The sequence below is a fragment of the Mesoplodon densirostris genome, chromosome X, assembly GCF_025265405.1.
Source record: "Mesoplodon densirostris isolate mMesDen1 chromosome X, mMesDen1 primary haplotype, whole genome shotgun sequence".
NCBI classification, from domain to species: Eukaryota; Metazoa; Chordata; class Mammalia; order Artiodactyla; family Ziphiidae; genus Mesoplodon; species Mesoplodon densirostris.
In genome coordinates, this window is record NC_082681.1 from 63,197,567 (window position 1) to 63,221,472 (window position 23,906).

The 23,906-nt window shown below is 35.1% G+C and overlaps 1 pseudogene; it reads right to left on the reverse strand.

Moving 5' to 3' along the window:
• Positions 1–743: 743 nt before the first annotated feature.
• Positions 744–23,906, reverse strand: part of LOC132481616 (high mobility group protein B1-like) — a 55,258-nt pseudogene continuing 32,095 nt past the window's right edge.

Sequence of the window (23,906 nt, forward strand, 5' to 3'; positions counted from 1 at the left end):
CAGTTGTGAATGAAAACATTCTCATCTCAACTTTTATGATTCCCATTGTAAGTATGCAGGGTATGTAGACAAAATGCTTTTTTAAAAAAAATCAGCTAGCTATACGAAAAGATAAACATTGTAATAGTCTATGTGATCAAACATGCGCAAAAGAAAAAAAAAACTACCCTTCAACAAGTAAAGTTATAGACCTATGAAAGTGATAAGAACATATTTTAAAAAAGTATTTACTTTGAACCATTCAGAATGTCAACAGAACTGTTACATTATTTTTCAATTACAGTTATATTCAGTTAACAGAACAATTATTTTCTACATGTTGCATCAGAGGTAAGTGAAGATAAAAAAAAAAAAAACTACCATCCCCATATACAACTAATTTTTGCTGTAAACCAACAAGAACCTGCTTTCCATGTCAATTTACAACTCCACACGGTACCAAGATTAGTGGCTATTAAAAGTACCACTAGGACAGTTCTATCTAAAGACACATTTGGTAGCATGTTAACTATACAAGAAAGACACTGCACATTTTAAAAAGAAATCTTAGACAGGTTTACATTTCAGTTTTTTTTTTTAAGGAGTGATTTGTGTACAGGGAGTTCAAAACATTTCTAGATAAGAAAAGAATATATTAAAGCTAACATTCATCATCATTTTCTTCATTCTCATCTTCATCTTCCTCCTCCTTATCTTCTTCTTTTCCTGCTTATTTTCAATCTTGAAGACTCTACCTTTTTTTTTTAAACTACTTCAGGCTTTCTTTTAGTTTGGTATGCAGTAATATCCTCTTTCTATTTTTCTTTTACCTTAGCAACCCTCTTTTCATAAGTCTGCCTGTCATCTGAAGCAATGTTATTCCACATTTCTCATTTTCTTTGAAACATCACCAATGAACCGGGCAGGGTGTTCTCTTTGATTTTGGGGTAACACTCAGACAAAACAAGAAAAAGTTCAGCAGAAGCCCCTTGGGTACACTGGGATCCTTGTACTATATTTTTTTTCTTCTTTAAAAGGGATAGAGGTTTTTCATTTCCCTTTCATAATGGGCCTTGTCTGCCTTTGCCATATTTTCAAATTTTCCTTTTTTTCAATAGGTATGTCTTCTACCTTTGTAGGCATTTCTTAGGAAACACTGAGAAGCTGACTGAAGCATCTGGATGATGCTTCTTGTGCTCTTCCAGGCAAGTTTGCAGTAGGAATGCATATGATTACTTTTTGCCTCTCAGCTTATTAGAATCTTTATTGACTCTGTTTAGTTATTTTTTCTTAGCAAGACACAGAGTCATCCAGTGCCTGTCCTGATCTCACATGCCCTGGAGCTATCTATATGGAAATTAATGGACTTCAATGAATGTGAGAACTCATTCATTTAAAAAAAAAAGATCACATAGGTAGTTGTGTGGAGAAAGCAGTATAGGATATCACAAATGGAAACAGTGAAACCAGTTAGGAATCAGTCTACATGACAGATAATACTAAATTAAATTAGAAGGCTAGGCCTAGAAGTATATATAAGTGGAAAATATTGGGGGTATATTGTGGAGGCAAAGTCTATAATATTTGTGGTTTATTGGATGTGGGGATGTGAGAGAAAGGAATAAATAAAGGATGTTTTCTCTTTTCCCTTTTCTTGAGACCCTGGTTGGATGATGGTAACACTTCATGAGATGGGCAGACCTTGGATAGGGCAGGTGGGCTGAGGAGAAATCCTGTTATCTTTTTGACATGTTAAGATTTAAGTTCTTATTAGATATCCACAAGAGATATCAAGTAAGCGATTAGATAAATGAGTCTAGAGATTAAGAGAGAAGCCAGAGTTAGTATAAAAGGTTGGGAATCACAAGATTATGAATGGTAATTAAAGCCCTGGGATAGGAAGAGATTATGTGAAGAAGGTGGAGATACAGAAAAGAAGAAGCCCTTGAATGGAACCCTTAGAAACTCCAATATTTAGAAGGCAACCAGGAGAGGAGAATTCATCAAAACAAACAAGCAAACAAAACAAACAACTGATAAAGTGCTGCTTGTGAATTTGAAATAAAACCAGGAGAGTTTGGTATTTGAGTAGCCGAAAAAGGAAAGTGTTTCCACAAGAATGTTACAACAACTGCCTCAAGGGCTACTGAGGGAGTACGGAATAACACTTATAATAGACAGAAAAGAGGAAATAATTTGAGTAGCTGGAGATTAATACTATAAACATCTCTTTCAAGAAGTGTGACTTTGAGAGAAGAGAAAAATGGATGGCAGCTGAAAGTTAATGTGGGGTCAAGAGTAGTTCATTTCATGATGGACACTATAACTTTGTCTCTTCCTGCAGATATTTCCATAGCCTACTTTCTTCTTCCAAATATTTGCTCAAATATTTTCTTCTCAATGAGGCCTATACTGACAATCCACTTGAAACTTGAACCATTTCTCCAACATTTTCAAATACTCTTACCATGTTCTATTTTTTTCCTTAGCACTTATCATCCTCTAACTTTTTCAATGTTATATTATGCATATATACTTTATATTTTATATATAATATATACTTTGGATAGTATATATTTTGTTCAGTTACATATTATCTTTGTTGTTTATTTTACCTTCTCCATTAAAGCAGATATTTTAATTTTATTTGTTTACTACTATATACTTGGCACTAGAAAAAATATAATAGAGAGTAATAAATATTTGTTAACTCACTAAATTAATGAATGAATGAATCTCACTAAATTAATGAATCTCAGCATGATTTATGGTGATAGGAATTATCTAATAGGGAAAAGAGTTGATGATACAGAAAAGGAGACATTCATAAGAGTGAATTAATTGAGAATGTGAGAATAAATCATATTTAAAACCAAACAAAAATGTTGTGGCCTGCTGTTGAAGCATGAACACTCCATCTATATTGACAGAAATTAAGAGCAGAGTATTTGGTTACAGATGCATCTAAGTTTGTAAGTGGAAAGATAAGAGAGTCATCAGATCATTTCTATTTGTTGCTTGAAATAAGAAATAGAGCCATCATATCAGACTGAAAATAAACTAATATTGGTGGTTTGAGGAGAGACTAGAAGGTGTGAAATAGTTGTTCTGGTAAAAGGAAAATCCAAGATATTAGAGAAAGCAAGTAGAATTACTGGGTAGTGCTGAGTATGCATTTGAGCTTTGTGAGAACTACTGGTGTTTCTCACATAAATCAAATTTCCCAAAGAGTAGAATTCCCAACTCCGTGTCAACTAGATAATTTTTAGTATTGCACACCCGTTTTGTGTCACTAGTTCCCTTGTGACCTACAAATAATAGGATGTCTTTTGAGTACTAAAACTCAAACTTATGAGAAGGTAATATTCAGTTGTACTCTCTGGGTTTGATTTTATACCCTTTCTTCTTCCAAATATCTTTCTCTCCTGCCTTGTGTCACTGTATGGTCTCCTATGCTCACTAATTCTGTCAGTGGTTGAGAAAGAATTTGGTCCTCTTCTACATAATTTCATATTATTTATTATACATCTTCTTGTTTTGTGTTTATACAATGAATCAAATTACTCATCTTGTCAACAAGTATTTCTAGATTCCAGATATATGGCCAGCTATTGAGCTAAAAGCTAAAGATATAAAGATGAATAAGACAGCAAAGGTAAATTCAGGGAATTTGCAATTTAGTACAAGGCAGCTATATAAACAAAAATGACAAAGTTTATAGAATTTATATTTCTGGTCCCTCATTCAACACATCTGAGGAGACAGAAACTTATTAAAATGATGGGAGAGTAGTTATCACAGATAAAGTACTGTTTGGGAAGTCAAGGGAAACAGAAAATGTACAAAGAAAGAAAAGAAGGGGCAGAGAGAGTTTTCATTAATTAAACAAGTTTTGGTGAAGGAGTATGATTCATAACAGAGAAACTATATACAAATGCATGAGGCTTGAAATAGCAAAAAGATGACTATTAAAATATGTAAGTGAAAGATCTGAAATAATTCAAATTAACTCTTATGTACACTGTTGTTTCTTCTTTCAGGCATTAAGAATATCATGCAAACTCAAGGTAGATAGTTGAGAATGTCAAAGGACAGAGAGATGAAATAAAGAAGTATATAAGGACAGTAAAGAGCCATAGTTGAGAACATGACTCAGGCTATTTGGACTCTGGTGAAGTGTTATTTCAACTTTACATTGTTTACATAGAAGTTCTACCAATCCAGTTTCTTCATTATTACTTACACTCCGTTTTTCTTAAAATCTTAACACTGGGATTGATTTTTATCAATTCTCAGATTGATAAAAATGACTGAAACTGAGAATCACCTCATGTTCCCTGAGACAATATTTAAAATTTTAAATTCTTACCTTTCAACACTGTTGTTATTATGAAATATTCAGTTTCTAGAATTAATATGTTTATTTGAAAAAAAATCATTGATATTGTTACAAATGAATGGTTTTGAAAGCTTACAGATGACCCACTATCTAAGCTGATAGCATAATTATCTTTCTAAATAAAAATGTAACCATGTAAGTGAAAAGCAATAGATTATTAACAATAAAATTATGGACTTCAAAGAGTGAGATAAGTATGGATTCAAATGTTGACTTTGATACATAACTAAGAGTCTTTTGCTTGCTCTGTAAACGCTGATATTTTCCAAGTCATAGGACCTGTTTTCTTCTCACCTTACACATGCTTCCTGATAATTACGTCTGCCTCATGGTTTTAGTTACCATCTATATACTCTATCCCCAGATCAAATTACTCTCCCAAGTTATAGTATCTTATACTTCTCCACTGAAAAAAATAAAATCTGTATTCATTATCATACTGAATGGCAGTATCATCTACACAGCAGCAAAAGTCAGAAACGAGACACAATCTAAGTTCCTCCCTAATTTAAAAATTCTGTTGTACTTCCTTTGAATAGGCTTAACCAATTTTTATTGCTTTTTGTGTGTGTGTGTGTGAGAGTGTGGGAAGCTCAAAAACACATTTCTAAGTCTTCCATGAAAATAGGGATTTTTATTATGAATTAAGTTCACTAATTAGATTCACTCTTCTGAGATTTTGAAGGAAAATGAGGTATTGGACAACTTTCTGTGACCCTGAGGGGTTCCTTTTCACAAATAAAATTTGGAAATGTGATGCTTTCCTGTAACATTGTTCCAGATTACTTTCTCTAGTGCAGTGGGTATAAAAAATATGTTTAAATACAGTATTATTGATCTTGTTTCCTAATTATTGGGAAACAGCTTTTGGTGCTTATCATCTAGTTTTGGGGAGAGATGGTTGAAGCAGTGACTACTACATGCATACAGCTCTAGTTTGATCTCAAAGATAAAATTTCCTTTAATAGATCATTTCTCTGTTGTTCTTTGAGTCACTCCAAAAGCCCAGTCTAGAATATGAGCATTTAACCTTTTCCTGTTTGTAGTATTTTTTTTTCTGTTTAAAAACTTTATTTTCTATTTTCTGCACTGAATTCTAACTGATATGCTTGACACTGCAATTCCATTGATCTTATCTCCTAAGTATTTATTCTATCCATATCCATCACTAATATTAATGCCAAAATTCATATCCTCACATGTAACCTATATTATTAAACTAGTCTCTTTACCGGTCTCTCTGCTTGCTGTCCTGCACACTTCATGTATCCAACTGTATGGCAGTTTTTAAAATTGTTTTATTCTAATCTATTTTCTGCTTATAAAGAATAAAAATACATGGAGTATAAGGATAATAAAACACCTAGACTAGTATTCATCAGTCAGTTTAAGAAATAGAATATTACTACTTCTTTTGAAATTCCCTATGATTTCTCTTTTCATAGGTAAATCTTTTCTTTATACCAAAAGATAAACCCTGGTGAATTTCTTGCTTATCATTGTTCTTTAAAAAATAAAATTGCTTTTTCATTTTAGTTTTATATATACATATAAATGTATATTTTTAAAAATGTATTATTAAAATTTATATATTTTGAAGATTTATATAAATAATATTACATATTCTCTCCATAAATTTCCTGAGATTCTTTTATATTTTATGAATAAAATTATAGATTTTTTATTTTAACAGCTATATGTACATAAACCTTTTAAATGAATGTACCACAAATTATTTAACCATTCCCTTGTAAATGGATATTTTTATATGTTTTCTAGGAACCATGTCAAAGAACACAGCTAGGGATATATGTATGTCCCTGCTGTTAGATTTTATGTGTAATATATGGATGAACTTTTATTTTCCCCAAATCCATAATCAGTTAACCCATTATAATTTAGTAAATATTTAATTATTTCTCACTAAGCTGTATGCCACTTCTGTCACATAGTAAGATTTTATATATTCATGAGTCTGTTTCTGAGTTTCTTTTTAAATTATATTGGATTATCTGTCACAGTGTGGGATAATAACACATTGGCTTAATCACTGCAAGTTTATGATTGATGGTTAATAATGCATGTGCTGAGGCAGAGGACTACCTTGACAATGGGGCCACCACAAGCTTTGAAGACAGGGCTTCCCAGAGCCTTGGGACCACAACTTCTTCCTGGCAAAGCTGTGGGCTGGATTCCACCCCAGTGGGTCAGGAAAGTGAGACCATTACCTGGTAGGTTCAGAAGGACTTCTGTCCCAGTGTGTCTTATCCACTGGACCTGGAGAGCTGAGTATCAAGCCAAAAATGATTATTCTTGACTCTTAAGGACTAATGTAATTTAGATCTAATGAAACTTTTATTTTTTACATAAAAAGATTCTCTATATAATGTACTATCAGGGAAAAGCAAATTAAAACAATGAGAAACCACTGCACACCTATTAGAATGGCCAAAACACTGATAACAACAAGTGCAGGCGAGGATGTGGACATAAGTAGCTGATGGAAATGCAAAATGGTACAGCCACTTTGGAAGAGAATTTGGTAGTTTCTTGCAAAACGAAATGTACTTTTACCATATAATCCAGCAATTGCACAACTTATTTACTCAAAGGAGTGGAAAATTTGTCCACACAAAAACATGTATACAGATGTTTATGGAAGCTTTATTTATAATTGCAAAACTTGGAAAAAAACAAGATGTCTTTCAGTAAGTGAATGGATAAATAAACTGTCAATCTAGACAGTGGAATATTATTCAATGCTAAAAAGAAATGAGCTATCAAGCCATGATGATGTAGAGGAAACTTAAATGCATATTACTAAGTAAAATAAGGCAATCTGAAAAGGCTATAAACTGTATGATTCCAACTCTATGATTCTGGAAAAGGTAAAGCTCTGGAGACAATAAAAAGATCAGTTTTTGCCAGGGGTTGTGGGTGGGAGGATGGATAGGCAGAGAACAGAGGATACTTAGGGTAGTAAAAATATGCTATAGGGGCTTCCCTGGTGGCACAGTAGTTGAGAGTCCGCCTGCTGATGCAGGACAAAAGGGTTCAGGCCCTAGTCCAGGAAGATCCCACATGCCATGGAGCAGCTGGGCCCATGAGCCATGGCCGCTGAGCCTGTGCATCCGGAGCCTGTGCTCCACAATGGGAGAGGCCACAACAATGATTGGCCCATGTACCACAAAAAAAAAAAGCTATATAATACACATAAATCACTGTGTAAGTTTAAGATATACAGCATGGTAGTTTAATCTACATATGTTTTAAAATTATTACCACTGTAAGTTCAGTTAACATCCATCATCTCATATAGATAAAATAAAAAGAAAATTTTAAAAATTCTCTTTGTAATGAGAACACTTAGGATCTACTGTCTTAACAACTTTCTTCTATTTCATACAGCAGAGTTAACTATAGTCATCATGTATATTACAGAGGAATTTTAGAGCAGTGAAAATATTCTGTATGACACCATAAGGATAGATACATGTTACCTTACACTTGTCTACATGTAGAATGTTCAATGTGAAGGATGAACTGTAATGTAATCTACAGATTTTGGGTGAAGATGATGTGTCCATCAATTGTGACAAATGTACCACTCTCATGAGGAATGTTGATAATTGTGGTGGCAATGCATGTGTGGGAGCAGGGTGTATCTGAGAAATTTCTGTACTTTTTCAATTTTGCTTGAACCTAAAAGCGTTCTAAAAGAATTGTCTTAAAAATGGCATTTGCCTTGCTATGTTTTGGAGTTGCTTGGGACCTGACTTATGATCCCTTTCTTTCTTCTAATTTCTCCATTTTGGAATAGAAATATCTACCCAATACCTGTCCTGTCATTGTAGTTTGTAAGCAGACAACTAATTTTCTGGTTTCACAGGATATAGTTGGAGATGAATTTTGCCTGCAGTTGACTTATACCTTGAATATCCTTCATACATGATATAGATGACATTTTGATGAAATTTTGGATTTAGAATTAATGCAGGAATGAGTTAAAAATTTTGGGGATGTTGAAATAGGGTGAATATATTTTACATATCAGAAGGATATGGATTTTGCAGGGTGAGTAGGTGAATTGTTATAGGTTGAATTTTGTACCCCCCCAAATTATATCTTAAAGTCCTAACTCTCAGTGCCTCATAATATGACGTTATTTTTGGAGATAATATCTTTGCAGAAGGAATCAAGTTAAAATGAGGTCATTTTAAAATGAGGTCTTAATCAAATACACCTGGCATCTTTACAAAAAGGGGAGATTTGAACACAGAGGCACATACAGAGGAAAGGCAATGTGAACATGTAGGGAGAAAACAGCCATCTACAATCTAAGGAGAAAGGCCTGGAAGAGCTCCTTCTCTCACAGCCCTCAGAAGGAACCAACATCACTGACATTTGATTTTAGACTTCTAGCTTCCAGAACTGTGAGACAATGAATTTCTGTTTTATAAGCCACAGAGTTTGTGACTCTTTGTTATGGCAGCCCTAGCAAACTGATGTATCATGCAGTACTCCTCAGCAATAAAATGAATAAATATTGTTACATCCAACAACGTGGATGAATCTCCAGTAAATTATACTAAGTGAAAAAAGTACCAATCCCAAAGGTTACCTATTGCCTGATTCCACTTAAAAAACAATTTTAAGGGCTTCCCTGGTGGCACAGTGGCTGAGAGTCTGCCTGCCGATGCAGGGGACACGGGTTTATGCCCCAGTCTGGGAAGATCCCACATGCCGCGGAGCAGATGGGCCCATGAGCCATGGCCGCTAAGCCGGAGCTCCTGGAGCCTGTGCTCCGTAATGGGAGAGACCACAACAGTGAGAGGCCCGTGTAACAAAAACAACAACAAAAAAACAATTTTAGGATGCCAAATTTTTAGGAATGTAGGACAGATTAGTTGTTGCCAAAGTTTTGCAATTGGGGCTGGACAGGCAGGAGGTATGTGTGTATATAAAAGGGATCATGAGGGAGCCTTATGCTGATGGAACTCTTCTGACTGCAGTGGTGAATATATAAACCTACGTACTCATATGATAATTGTGTAGAATTAAATTCACACACAGACATACACAAATACAAATAAAACAAAAACATCTAAATAAGATAGGTATATTGTATGAATGTGAATTCCCTAGTTGTGATGTGGTGCTATAGGTTTTCAAGATGTTATCACTGTGGGGAACTGGGTACAGCAAACACAGGATCTCTCCATGTTATTTCTTACAACTGCACACAAATCTATAATTATCTCAATAAAATGTTCAATTAAAAAAAGAAATGATTATTGATCATACAACTATATAGAATTATTTCAAAAGCATTATGCTAAGAGCAAAAATCTTGAAAAATGAGTCTAAGAATTGTAAGATTCCATTATATGAAGTTCTAGTAAAGGCAAAACAATAACAGCAGAAACATAAGTCATTGCTTTGTACCAGCGATGTGGAGGAAGGAAAGGTTCTTTGTCTTGATTTTAGTAATTTTGAACTCATACATTTTTCAAAACTTATTGAATTATATGTTTAAAATAATGTTTATTGCATATAAATTATACCTCATTACACCTAAATAAAGTAATTAATAACTTAGAATGATCTAAATACCAATTAAAAATAAACTGCCTATTGAAATCATGATATTGTCCATTTGGAATGGATTATTTACATTTAAAACTATATACCCTCACCTTAAAAACTACAACCCACACTATTTAAAATCCTTTTATTTGATATATTAATGAATATAATTACTAAAGTGTTTTCCTTGTTTTATAATAACTGAACATTTATAAAAGCATGTGTGTAACCTGTTGCCTTTAAAAAGTGTAATACTTGTAAAAATTTACTCCCAACTAAGATGATCTTTTGCATTGGTTTTGTGAGTGTGTGGTTTGGAGTGGGTGTACATTATTACTTAATTTTTCTTAATCACCAGGATGTTTTCTTGATTCCATAATCTCCTTCATTTTAATTTTTAAGGATACATTTTATTTTTCTCTTGTATTTCAAAAGTTTTATATTGACTAATATGTTATGTTGCATTAAGAACCCATGCTATAACTTTTTGAAGAGTTATGAAACACTCACCCTGTATTTAGCAAATTCCTTTTGGCTCATGTTAGTGTTTTAAAAAAGAAAAAGTACACAAAAACGTAGTGTTTTCTGGTATGCTTCAGTTATTCAGCAGGGGCACAAATCTCAAAGGTGATCACAGGAAGTTAGAAATTCATAGAGTTCCTAAGAGGGAGCAAGACATGGTTTGAATTAATGCACATACTATTGATTAAAAAGAGTAGATTTTCTCATTTGAGAGAATAGAATTAAAGGGTGAGGTTGTTTGGACAAGAAAAACTCATTGGACCTTCCAGTACATGTGTCAATCTCTGTTTTAAAAATTGTCTGTGTGAAAAGGAAATAATCATATTTTCTGAACTTGCTTCTTACTGCATTAAAATAATGTAGGTATGTTGATCTTTAATAGTCATATTTTAATCTTTGGTCTATCATTAAATAATGTATTATTTCTTCTAATCTATAGCTTCTAAGAGTAAGAGCATGTAAACCTGAATTAAAATGTTTACCACGCTAAAACGGGTTGTTCCATTCATGACTATATGTGGACAGGCTTAAATTTCCAACTATATAGATAGTTTAGCCAGTACTTTTTGAACACTTTCCTCTTAAATTGTCTAGGCTAAATTTTCTTCAAAAAAAAATCAATAGTCATAGAGATATAGAGACTTACTAGTCAAAATATCCACTGATAAAATAGTTTATGTGTAATGCTTCCCTTTGCATTGTATTATACTATCTGAGAGAACAAAAAGGTGTTGTTGAAAATGTACCTAAAAATGTCACAGAACATTTCAAGCAGCTTTGATCTTGTAGCTCTGTTATCCAAGTATGAGGTTTCCTATTATTACTATAGCAGGCATAAATAACTCAAACTCTCTCTTCTATGCTTCAGTCTGTAACATAAATGTGTTCCTTTTGCCAGAACCTGTTATTAGCTTCTGCTTGCTTCAAAGGGGCTGTGAATAGAGGTAAGCAGATAGATTATTTGCAAAACATTACAATCTCCTGCTTTCAGAGAGACATTTATATTATCTTCCACTCTATCTAATGTCTAATGTCTGAACTATTATTAAAAACATATTTTTAGTTTCTGAGAGCAACTTTTAATTCCCTGATTGTTCATTTTTAAAGCAAATTGTTCTTCTCTTGTATAAAGTTTTCTTGGATGAGTAGATTGAGAACTAAAAAAATTATAAATGTCAGAATATTGAAGGTTTTTTTTTTTTTTAGTATTCATGGAAGGCCAATTACCACAATACCTGTCCTAGATTTCCTAAGAGAATAATTCCATTTACTTAGGAATAAAAATGATAAAATATGTACAAAATCTATATAAGGTGAACTATCAAACTTTTTTGAACTACATAAAAGAAGACAACTAAATGGAAATAATTTTTCTGGATTGAGGGATTAACTATACTCAATGTGTCAATTCTCGATTCTGCCATGTTTTTGAATAAAATTTAATAAGCCAATTTAAAAATATATTCTGAAGAGGACATCACAATACTAGCCAAGAAAATTAAGAAGGAAAACAATTAGAGAGACTGATATGTGAATTAGTGTCTCATTGTGGTTTTGATTGTCAATTCTCTAATAAGTAAAGTTAATCATATTTTCATAAATTCATTGGATATTGGATTTTCCACTTCTTTGAAGTTTCTACTTATTTGACTATATAGATTTCCAGGACTGTATATTTATTTATTTTATTATATTATATATTGCTCTCATCCTTATGGCTTTTATAAATGTTTATTTATTTATTTATTCATTTTCATTTTAGTCATCCATTTTATACACATCAGTGTATACATGTCAATCCCAATCTCCCAATTCATCACACCACAAACACCACCCCCCACTGCATTCCCACTTTGGTGTCCATACATTTATTTCTCCACTTCTGTGTCTCAATTTCTTCTCTGCAAAGAGGTTCTTCTGTACCATTTTTCTAGATTCCACACATATGCATTAATATATGATATTTGTTTTTATCTTTCTGATTTACTTCACTCTGTATGACAGTCTCTACATGCATCCACGTCTCTACAAATGACCCAATTTTGTTCCTTTTTATGGTTGATTAATATTCCACTGTATATATATACCATATTTTCTTTTTCTTTTGTATCTTTATTGGAGTATAATTGCTTTACAATGGTATGTAAGTTTCTGCTTTATAAAAAAGTGAATCAGTTATACACATACATATGTTCCCATATTGCTTCCATCTTGTGTCTAACTCCCTCCCACCCTCCCTATCCCACCCCTCTATGTGGTCACAAACCACCGAGCTGATGTCCCTGTGCTATGCGGCTGCTTCCCACTAGCTATCTAATTTACGTTTGGTTGTGTATATATGTACATAACACTCTCTCTCTTTGCCACGGCATACCCTTCCCGCTCCCCATATCTTCAAGTCCATTCTCTAGTAGGACTGTGTCTATCTTCCCATCTTATCCCTAGGTTCTTCATGACCTATTTTTTTTCTTAGATTCAATAGATATGTATTAGCATGCGGTATTTATTTTTTTCTCTTTCTGACTTACTTCACTCTGTATGACAGACTATGTCCATCCATTTCACTACAAATAACTCAATTTTGTTTCTTTTTATGACTCAGTAATATTCCATTGTATATATGTGCCACATCTTCTTTATCCATTCATCTGTTGATGGACACTTAGGTGGCTTGCATGTCCTGGCTATTGTAAAGAGAACTGCAATGAACATTTTGGTACGTTACTCTTTTTGAATTTAATTGTCTCAGGGTATATGCCCAGTAGTGGGATTGCTGGGTCGTATGGTAATTTTATTTTTAGTTTTTTTAAGGAAGCTCCATACTGTTCTCCATAGTTGCTGTATCAATTTACATTCCCACCAACAGTGCAAGAGGGTTCCATTTTCCCCACACCCTCTCTAGCATTTACTGTTTCTAGATTTTCTGATGATGGCAATTCTGACTGGTGTGAGATGATATCTCATTGTAGTTTTTATTTGCATTTTTTTAATGATTAATGACGTTGAGCATTATTTCATGTGTTTGTTGGTAGTCTGTGTATCTTCTTTGGAGAAATGTCTATTTAGGTCTTCTGCCCATTTTTGTATTGGGTTGTTTGTTTTTTGTTTTTTTTTTTTTGTTATTGAACTGCATAAGCTGCTTGTAGATTTGGAGATTAATCCTTTGTCACTTGCTTCATTTGCAAATATTTACTCCCATTCTGAGGGTTGTCTTTTGGTCTTGTTTATGGTTTCCTTTGCTGTTCAAAAGCTTTTAAGTTTCATTAGGTCCCATTTGTTTATTTTTGTTTTTATTTCCTTTTCTTTAGGAGGTGGGTCAAAAAGAATCTTACTGTGATTTATGTCATAGAGTGTTCTGCCTATGTTTTCCTCTAAGAGTTTGATAGTGTCTGGCCTTACATTTAGGTCTTTAATCCATTTTGATATTATTTTTGTGTTTGGTGTTAGGAAGTGTTCTAATTTCATACTTTTACATGTACCTGTCCAGTTTTCCCAGCACCACTTATTGAAGAGGCTGTCTTTTCTCCACTGTATATTCTTGCCTCCTTTATCAAAGATAAGGTGACCATATGTGCGAGGCTTTATCTCTGGGCTTTCTATCCTTTGCGATTGATCTATATTTCTGTTTTTGTGCCAGTAGCATACTGTCTTGATTACTGAAGCTTCGTATTATGGTCTGACGTCAGGAAGCGTGATTCCTCCAGCTCCATTTTTCATTCTCAAGATTGCTTTGGCTATTTGGGGTCTTTTGTGTTTCCATTCAAATTGTGAATTTTTTTTCTAGTTCTGTGAAAAATGTCAGTGGTGGTTTGAAAGGGATTGCATTGAATCAGTAGATTGCTTTGGGTAGTAGTAGTCATTTTCACAATGTTGATACTTCCAATCCCGGAACATGGTATATCTCTCCATTTATTTGTATCATGTTTAATTTCATACATCAGGGTGTTATAATTTTCTGCTTAAAGGTCTTTTGTCTCCTTAGGTAGGTTTATGCATAGGTATTTTATTCTTTTTCTTTCAATGGTAAATGGGAGTGTTCTCTTAATTTCACTTTCAGATTTTTCATCATTAGTATATAGGAATGCCAGAGATTTCTGTGCAATAATTATGTATTCTGCTACTTTACCAAATTCACTGATTAGCTCTAGTAGTTTTCTGGTAACATCTTTAGGATCCTCTATATATAGTATCATGTCATCTGCAAGCAGTGACAGCTTTACTTCTTCTTTTCCTATTTGGATTCATTTTATTTCCTTTTCTTCTCTGATTGCTGTAGCTAAAACTTCCAAATCTATGTTGAATAAGAGTGGTGAGAGTGGGCAACCTTGTCTTGTTCCTGATCTTAGTGGCAATGGTTTCAGTTTTTCACCATTGAGGATGATGCTGGCTGTGGGTTCGTCATATATGGCCTTTATGATGTTGAGGAAAATTCCCTCTATACCTACTTTCTCTGGGTTTTTATCATAAATGGGTGTTGAATTTTGTTGAAAGGTTTCTCTGCATCTATTGACCGGATCATATGTATTTATTTATTTATTTATTTATTTTTGAGGTATGCGGGACTCTCACTGCTGTGGCCCCTCCCGTTGCGGAACACAGTCTCCGGATGCGCAGGCTCATTGGCCAGGACTCACAGGTCCAGCCACTCTGCGGCATGTGGGATCTTCCCGGACTGGGGTACAAACCCGTGACTCCTGCATCGGCAGGTGGACTCTCAAACACTGCACCACCAGGGAAGTCCGATCATATGGTTTTTCTCCTTCATTTTGTTAATATGGTGTATCACATAGATTGGTTTGCCTATATTGAAGAATCCTTGCATTCCTGGAATAAACTGCACTTGATTATGGTGTATGATCCTTTTAATGTGCTGCTGGGTTCTGTTTGCTAGTATTTTGTTGAGGAGTTTTGCATCTATGTTCATCAGTATATTGGCCTGTATTTGTCTTTCTTTGTGCCATCATTTTCTGGTTTTGGTATCAGGATGATGGTGGCCTCATAGAATGAGTTTGGGAGTGTTCTTCCCTCTTCTATATTTCGGAAGAATTTGAGAAGGATAGGTGTTAGCTCTTCTCTAAATATTTGACAGAATTCGCCTGTGAAGCCATTTGGTCCTGTGCTTATTTTTTTTTTTTTTTGAAGATTTTTAATCACAGCTTTACTTTCTGTGCTTGTGATTGGTCTGCTCATATTTTCTATTTCTTCCTGGTTCATTCTCAGCAGGTTGTGCATTTCATAAAATTTGTCCATTTCTTCCAGGTTGTCCATTTTATTGGCATAGAGTTGCTTGTAGTAATCTCTCATGATCTTTTGTATTTGTGAAGTGTCAGTTGTTACTTGTCCTTTTTCATTTCTAATTCTATTGATTTGTGTCTTCTCCCCTTTTTTTTTTTTGATGAGTCTGGCTCATGGTTTATCATTTTTTTTATCTTCTCAAAAAAACAACTTTTAGTTTTATTGATCTTTGCTATCGTTTCCTTCATTTCTTTTTCATTTATTTTTGATGTGATCTTTATGATTTCTTTCCTCCTGCTAACTTTTTTTTTTTGTTGTTGTTGTTCTTCTTCTTCTTCTTCCTCTAATTGCTTTAGGTGCAAGGTTAGGTTGTTTATTTGAGATGTTTCCCGTTTTCTTAAGGCAGGATTGTTTTGCTATAAACTTCCCTCTTAAAACTGCTTCTGCTGCATCCCATATGTTTTGGGTTCTCGTGTTTCCATTGTCATTTGTTTCTAGGTATTTTTTCATTTTGTGTTTGATTTCTTCAGTGATCTCTTGGTTATTAAGTAGTGTATTGTTGAGCCTCCATGTGTTTGTATTTTTTACAGATCGTTTCCTGTAATTTATATCTAGTCTCATAGCACTGTGGTCGGAAAAGATACTTGATACAATTTCAATTTCCTTAAATTTACCAAGGCTTGATTTGTGACCCAAGATATGATCTATCCTGTAGAATGTTCCATGAGCACTTGAGAAACATGTGTATTCTGTTGTTTTTGGTTGGAATGTCCTATAAATATCAATTAACTCCATCTTGTTTAATGTATCATTTAAATCTTGTGTTTCCTCATTTATTTTCATTTCGGATGATATGTCTATTGGTGAAAGTGTGGTGTTAAAGTCCCGTAGAATGATTGTTTTAATGTCGATTTCTGCTTTTATGGTTGTTAGTATTTGCTTTATGTATTGAGGTGCTCCTAGGTTGGGTGCATATATATTTACAATTGTTATATCTTCTTCTTGGATCGATCCCTTGATCATTATGTAGTGTCCTTCTTTGTCTCTTCTAATAGTCTTTATTTTAAAGTCTATTTGGTCTGATGTGACAATTGCTACTCCAGCTTTCTTCTGATTTCCATTTGCATGAAATATCTTTTTCCATCCCCTCACTTTCAGTCTGTGTGTGTCCCTAGGTCTGAAGTGCATCTCTTTTAGACAGCAGATATATAGGTCTTGTTTTTGTATCCATTCAGCCACTCTGTGTCTTTTGGTGGGAGCATTTAGTCCATTTACATTTAAGGTAATTATTGATATGCATGTTCCTATTCCCATTTTCTTAATTGGTTTGGGTTTGTTATTGTAGGTCTTTTCCTTCTTTTGTGTTTCTTGCCTAGAGAAGTTCCTTTAGCATTTGTTGTAAAGCTGGTTTGGTGGTGCTGAACTCTCCTAGCTTTTGCTTGTCTGTAAAGGTTTTAATTTCTCCATCAAATCTGAATGAGATCATTGTTGTGTAGAGTAATGTTGGTTGTAGGTTTTTCTCTTTCATTACTTTAAATATGTCTTGCCTCTCCCTTCTTGCTTGCAGAGTTTCTGCTGAAAGATCAGCTGTTAACCTTGTGGAGATTCCCTTGTGTGTTTTTAGTTGCTTTTCTCTTGTTGCTTTTAGTATATCTTCTTTGTATTTAATTTTTGATATTTTGAATAATATGTGTCTTGGCACGTTTATCCTCGGAGTTATCCTGTGTGGGACTCTTTGTGATTCCTGGACTTGATTCACTATTTCCTTTCCAATATTTGGGAAGTTTTCAACTGCAGTCTGTTCAAATATTTTCTCTGTCCCTTTCTTTTTCTCTTCTTCTGGGACACCTATTATATGAATGTTGGTGCATTTAATGTTGTCCCAGAGGTCTCTGAGACTGTGCTAAGTTCTTGTCATTTTTTTCATTTTTTAAGATTTGCTCTTCAGTAGTTTTTTCCACTATTTTATCTTCCAGGTCACTTATCCGTTTTTCTGAATCAGTTATTCTGCTATTGATCCCTTCTGGAGTATGTTTAATTTCATTTATTGTGTTGTTAATCATTGCTTGCTTCCTGTTTAGTTCTTCTAGGTCCTTGTTAAATGTTTCTTGTATTTTCTCTCTTCTACTTCCAAGATTTTGGATCTTCTTTACTATCATTATTCTGAATTCCTTTTTAAGTTAGTCTGACTATTTTCTCTTCATTTGTTAGGTCTGGTGGATATTTACCTTGCTCCTTCATATGCTGTGTGTTTTTCTGTCTTCTCATTTTGTTTATCTTACTGTGTTTTGGGTCTCCTTTTCACAGGCTGCAGGTTCGTGGTTCCCATTGTTTTTGGTGCCTGTCTTCAGTGGCTAAGTTTTGTTCAGTGGATTGTGTAGGCTTCCTGGTGGAGGGTACTAGTGCCTGTGTTCTAGTGGATGAGGCTGGATCTTGTCTTTTTGGTGGGCAGGTCCACGTCTGGTGGCATGTTTTGGGGTGCCTGTGCCCTTATTATTATTTTCTGCAGACTCTCTGCTAATGGATGAGGCTGTGTTCCTGTCTTGCTAGTTTTTTGGCATAGTGTGTTCAGCATTGTAGCTTGCTGGTCATTGTGTGAAGCTGGATCTTGGAGTTGAGATGGAGGTTTCTGGGAGATTTTTGCCATTTGATATTATGTGGAGCTGGGCGGGCTCTTGTTGACCAGTGTCCTGAAGTCGGCTATCCCACCTCAGATGCACAGCACTGACTCCTGGCTGGAGCACCTAGATCCTTTCATCCACACGGCTCAGAATAAAAGTGAGAAAAATTAGAAAGAAATAAAGAAAGAGGATAAAATGAAACCAAATAAAGTAAGATAAAATAAAATAACATTATTAAAATAAAAAAAATAATTGTTATGAAAAAAATTTTAAAGTAAAAGAAAAAAAGAATAAAAAAGAAATGGACGGACAGAATCCTAGGATAAATGGTGAAATCAAAGCTATACAGACAAAATCTCACACAGAAGCATGCGCATACACTCTCACAAAAAGAGTAAAAGGGGAAAAATAATATATCTTGCTCACAGTCCACCTCCTCAATTTAGGATGATTCATTGTCTATTCAGGTATTTCACAGATGCAGGTACATCAAGTTGATTATGGAGATTTAATTCACTGCTTCTCAGGCTGCTGGGAGAGATTTCCCTTTCTCTTCTTTGTTCCCACAGCTCCCGGGCTTCAGCTTTGGATTTGGACCCATGTCTGTGTGTAGGTCTCCTGAGGGTGTCTGCTCTTCTGGGGCGGGGTTAAAGGAGCAGCTGATTCCTGTGCTCTGGCTCACTCAGGCCAGGGTGAGGCAGGGCTATGGATGCAGGGCAAGCCTGCCACGGCTGAGGCCAGCATGACATTGCACCAGCCTGAGGATTGCCATGAATTCTCCCAGGGAAGTTGTCCCTGGGTCACAGGACCCTGGCAGTGGCAGGCTGTACAGGCTCCCAGGAGGGGAGGTGTGGAAAGTGACCTGTGCTCACACACAGGCTTCTTGGTTGTGGCAGCAGTAGCCTTAGTGTCTCGTGCCCGTCTCTGGGGTCTGTGCTGTTAGCTGCGGCTTGCTCCTGTCTCTTGAGCTCCTTTAAGCAGCACTCTTAATCCCCTCTCCTTTCACACCAGGAAACAAAGAGGGAAGAAAAAGTCTCTTACATCTTCAGCAGGTCCAGACTTTTTCCCAGACACCCTCCCAGCTAGGCGTGGTGCACTAGCCCCCTTCAGGCTGTGTTCATGCCACCAACCCCAGTCATTCCCCTGCTCACTGACCAAAGCCCGAGCCTCAGCTCCCAGCCCCCACCCACCTTGGCGGTTGAGCATACTATTCTCAGGCTGGTGAGTGCTGTTTGGCACCAATCCTCTGTGTGTGAATCTCTCCGCTTAGCCCTCTGCACCCCTGTTGCTGCTCTCTGCTCTATGGCTCCGAAGGTCCCCGCTCTGCCACCCACACTCTGCCCACAAAGGGGCTTCCTATTGTTTGGAAACCTTTCCCCCTTCATGGCTCCCTCCCACTGGTGAAGGTCCTGTGTCTATTCTTTTGTCTCTGTTTTCTCTTTTGCCCTACGTACCCAGGTACATGGAGAGTTTCTTGCCTTTTGGGAGGTGTGAGGTCTTCTGCCAACATTCATTAGGTGTTCTATAGGAGCATTTCCACGTGTAGATATATTTCTGATGTATCTGTGAGGAGGAAGTTGATCTCTGCATCTTACTCTTCCGCCATCTTCTCCTGGTCCCCACATCTTATATATCTATTCGTCTGTCAGTGGGCATTTAGGTTGCTTCCATGACCTGGCTATTGTATATAGTGCTGCAATGAACATTGGGGTGCATGTGTCTTTTTGAATTATGGTTTTGTCTGGGTATATGCCCAGTAGTGAGATTGCTGGGTCATATGGTAATTCTATTTTTAGTTCTTTAAGCAACCTCCATACTGTTCTCCATAGTGGCTGTATCAATTTACATTCCCACCAACAATGCAAGAGGGTTCCCTTTTTCTCCACACCCTCTCCAGTATTTGTTGTTTGTAGATTTCCTGATGATTCCCATTCTATCTGATGTGAGGTGATACCTCATTGTAGTTTTGATTTTCATTTCTCTAATAATTAGTGATATTGAGCAGCTTTTCATGTGCTTCTTGGCCATCTGTGTATCTTCTTTGGAGAAATGTCTATTTAGGTCATCTACCCATTTTTTTGATTGGGGTGTTTGCTTTTTGATATTGACCTGCATGAGCTGTTTATATATATTGGAGATTAATCCTTTGTCTGATGATTTATTTGCAAATATTTTCTCTGATTCTGAGGATTGTCTTTTCGTCTTGTTTATGGTTTCCTTTGCTGTGAAAAAGCTTTTAAGTTTCATTAGGTCCCATTTGTTTATTTTTGTTTTTATTTCCATTACTCTCGGAGGTGGATCAAAAAATACCCTGCTGTGATTTATGTCAAAGTGTGTTGTTCCTATGTTCTCCTCTAAAAGTTTTTAGTGTCCGGTCTTACCCTTACGTCTCTAATCCATTTTGAGTTAATTTTTGTGTATGGTGTTAAGGAATGTTCTAATTTTATTGTTTTACATGTAGCTGTCCAGGTTTCCCAGCACAATTTATTGAAGAGAATGTCCTTTCTACCTTCTATATCCTTGCCTCCTTTGTCATAGACTAGTTGACCATAGGTGTGTGGGATTATCTCTGGGTTTTCTATCATGTTCCATTGATCTATATTTCTGTTTTTATGCCAGTACTTTATTGTCTGGATTACTGTAGCTTGTAGTATAATCTGAAGATAGGGAGTCTGATTCCTCCAGCTCCGGATTTTTTTCTCAAGACTGCTTTGGCTATTTTGGGTTTTTGTGTATCCATACAAATTTTAAGATTTTTTTGGTCTAGTTCCGTAAAAAATGCCATTGGTAATTTGATAGGGATTGCATTGAATCTCTAGATTGCTTTGGGTAGTATAGTCATTTTCACAATACTGTTTCTTCCAATCCAAAAATATGTTATATCTCTGCATCTGTTTGTATCATCTTCAATTTCTTTCATCAGTGTCTTATAGTTTTCTGCCTACTTGTTTTTTGTCTCCCTAAATAGGTTTATTCCTAGGTATTTTATTCTTTTTGTTGCAATGGTAAATGGGAATGCTTCCTTAATTTCTGTTTCAGATTTTTCATCATTAGTGTATAAAAATACAAGAGATTTCTGTGCATTAATTTTGTATCCTGCAACTTTGCCAAATTCATTGATTAGCTCCAGTAATTTTCTGGTGGCCTTTTTAGGGTTCTCTATGTATAGTATGTCATCTGCAAACAGTGACAGTTTTACTTCTTCTTTTCCAAACTGTATTCTTTTATTTCTTTTTCTTCTCTGATTGCTGTGGCTAGGACTTCCAAAACTATGTAGAAGAATAGTGGTGAGGGTGGACATCCTTTTCTTGTTCCTGATCTTAGACAAAATGCTTTCAATTTTTCACCATTGAGAAGATGTTTGCTGTGGATGTGTTATATATGGCCTTTATTATGTTGAAGAAGGTTCCCTTTATGTCCACTTTCTGGAGAGTTTTTTTTTTTTTATCATAAATGGGTGTTGAATTTTGTCAAGAGCTTTACCTGCACCTATTGAGATGATCATATGCTTTTTCTTCTTCAATTTGTTAATATGGTGTATAACATTGATTGATTTGTGTATATTGAAGAATTCTTGCATCTCTTGGATAACATGCACTTGATCATGGTGTATGATCCTTTTAATGTGTTGTTGGATTCTGTTTGCTAGTATTTTGTTCAGGATTTTTGCATCTATATTCATCAGTGATGTTGGTCTGCAATTTTCTTTTTTTTTGTAGTATCTTTGTCTGGTTTTGCTATCAGAGTGATGGTGTCCTCATAAAATGAGTTTGGGAGTTTTCCTTCCTCTACAAATATTTGGAAGACTTTGAGAAAGATAGGTGTTTGCTGTTCTCTAAATATTTGGTAGAATTCACCTGTGAAGCCATGTGGTCTTGGACTTTTGTTTGTTGGAAGATTTTTAATCATAGTTTCAAAATCTATACTTGTGATTTGTCTGTTGATATTTTCTATTTCTCTCTGGTTCAGTCTTGGAAGGTTATACCTTTCTAAGAATTTGTCCATTTCTTCCAGGTTGTCCACTTTATTGGCATAGTGTTGCTTGTAGTAGTCTCTTAGGATCCTTTGTAATTCTGTGGTGTCTCTTGTAACTTCTGCTTTTTCTAATTTTATTTATTTGAGTCCTCTCCCTATTTTTCTTGATGATTCTGGTTAATGGTTTATTAATTTTGTTTATCTTCTCAAAAAACCAGCTTTTAGTTTGATTAATCTTTGCTATTGTTTTCTTAGTTTCTCTTTCATTTTTTTCTGCTCTGGTCTTTATAATTTCTTTCCTTCTTCTAACTTTGGGATTTGTTTTTTCTTCTTTCTCTAGTTCCTTTAGGTGTAAGTTTAAATTGTTTATTTTAGATTTTTCTTGTTTCTTGAGGTAAGCATTTATAGCTATAAACTTCCCTCTTAGAACTGCTTTCACTGCACCCCATAAGTTTTGGATCATCGTGTTTTCATTGTCATTTGTCTCTAGGTATTTTTTGATATCCTCTTTGATTTCTTTGGTGATCTCTTGGTTATTTAGTAATGTATTGTTTAGCCTCCTTGTGTTTGTGGGTTTTTTTACATACTTTTTCCCTGTAATTGAGTTCTAATCTCATAGCCTTGTGGTCAGAAAAGATGCTTGATATGATTTCAATTTTCTTAAATTTACTGAGACTTGATTTGTGACCCAAGATGGGATCCATCCTGAAGAATGTTCCATGCACACTTGAGAAGAAAGTGTAATCTGCTGTCTTTGGCTGGAACGTTCTACAAATATCCATTAAATCCATCTGGTCTATTGTGTTATTTAAAGCTTTTGTTTCCTTACTAACATTCTGTTTGTATGATCTGTCCATTGGCATAAGTAAGGTGTTAATATACCCCACTATTATTGTGTTACTGTTGATTTCCTCTTTTAGAGCTGTTAGCAGGTGACTTATGTATTGATGTCCTCCTATATTGGGGGCATATATACTTATAATTGTTATATCTTCTTCTTAGATTGATCCCTTGATCATTACATAGGGTCCTTTCTTGTCTCTTGTAACATTCTTTATTTTAAAGTCTATTTTATGTTATATGAGTATTGCTACTTCAGCTTTCTTTTGATTTCCACTTGCATGGAATATCTTTTTCCATCCCCTCACTTTCAGTCTGTATGAGTCCCTAGGTCTGAAGTGGGTCTCTTGTAGACAGCATATATATGGGTCTTGTTTTTGTATCCATTCAGCAAGCCTGTGTCTTTTGGTTGGAGCACTTATTCCATTCATTTTTAAGGTAATTATCGATATGTGTGTTCCTATTACTGTTTTCTTAATGGCTTTGGGTTTGTTTTTTGTAGGTCTTTTTCTTCTCTTGTGTTTCTTATTTAGAGAAGTTCCTCTAGCATTTATTGTAGAGCTGGTTCAGTGGTGCTGAATTCTCTCAGCTTTTGTTTGTCTGTAAAGCTTTTGATTTCTCCATCAAATCTGAATGAGATCCTTGCTGGGTAGAGTAATCTTGGTTGTAGCTTCTTCCCTTTCATCACTTTAAGTGTATCCTTCCACTCCCTTCTGGCTTTTAGTGTCTCTGCTGAGAAATCAACCGTT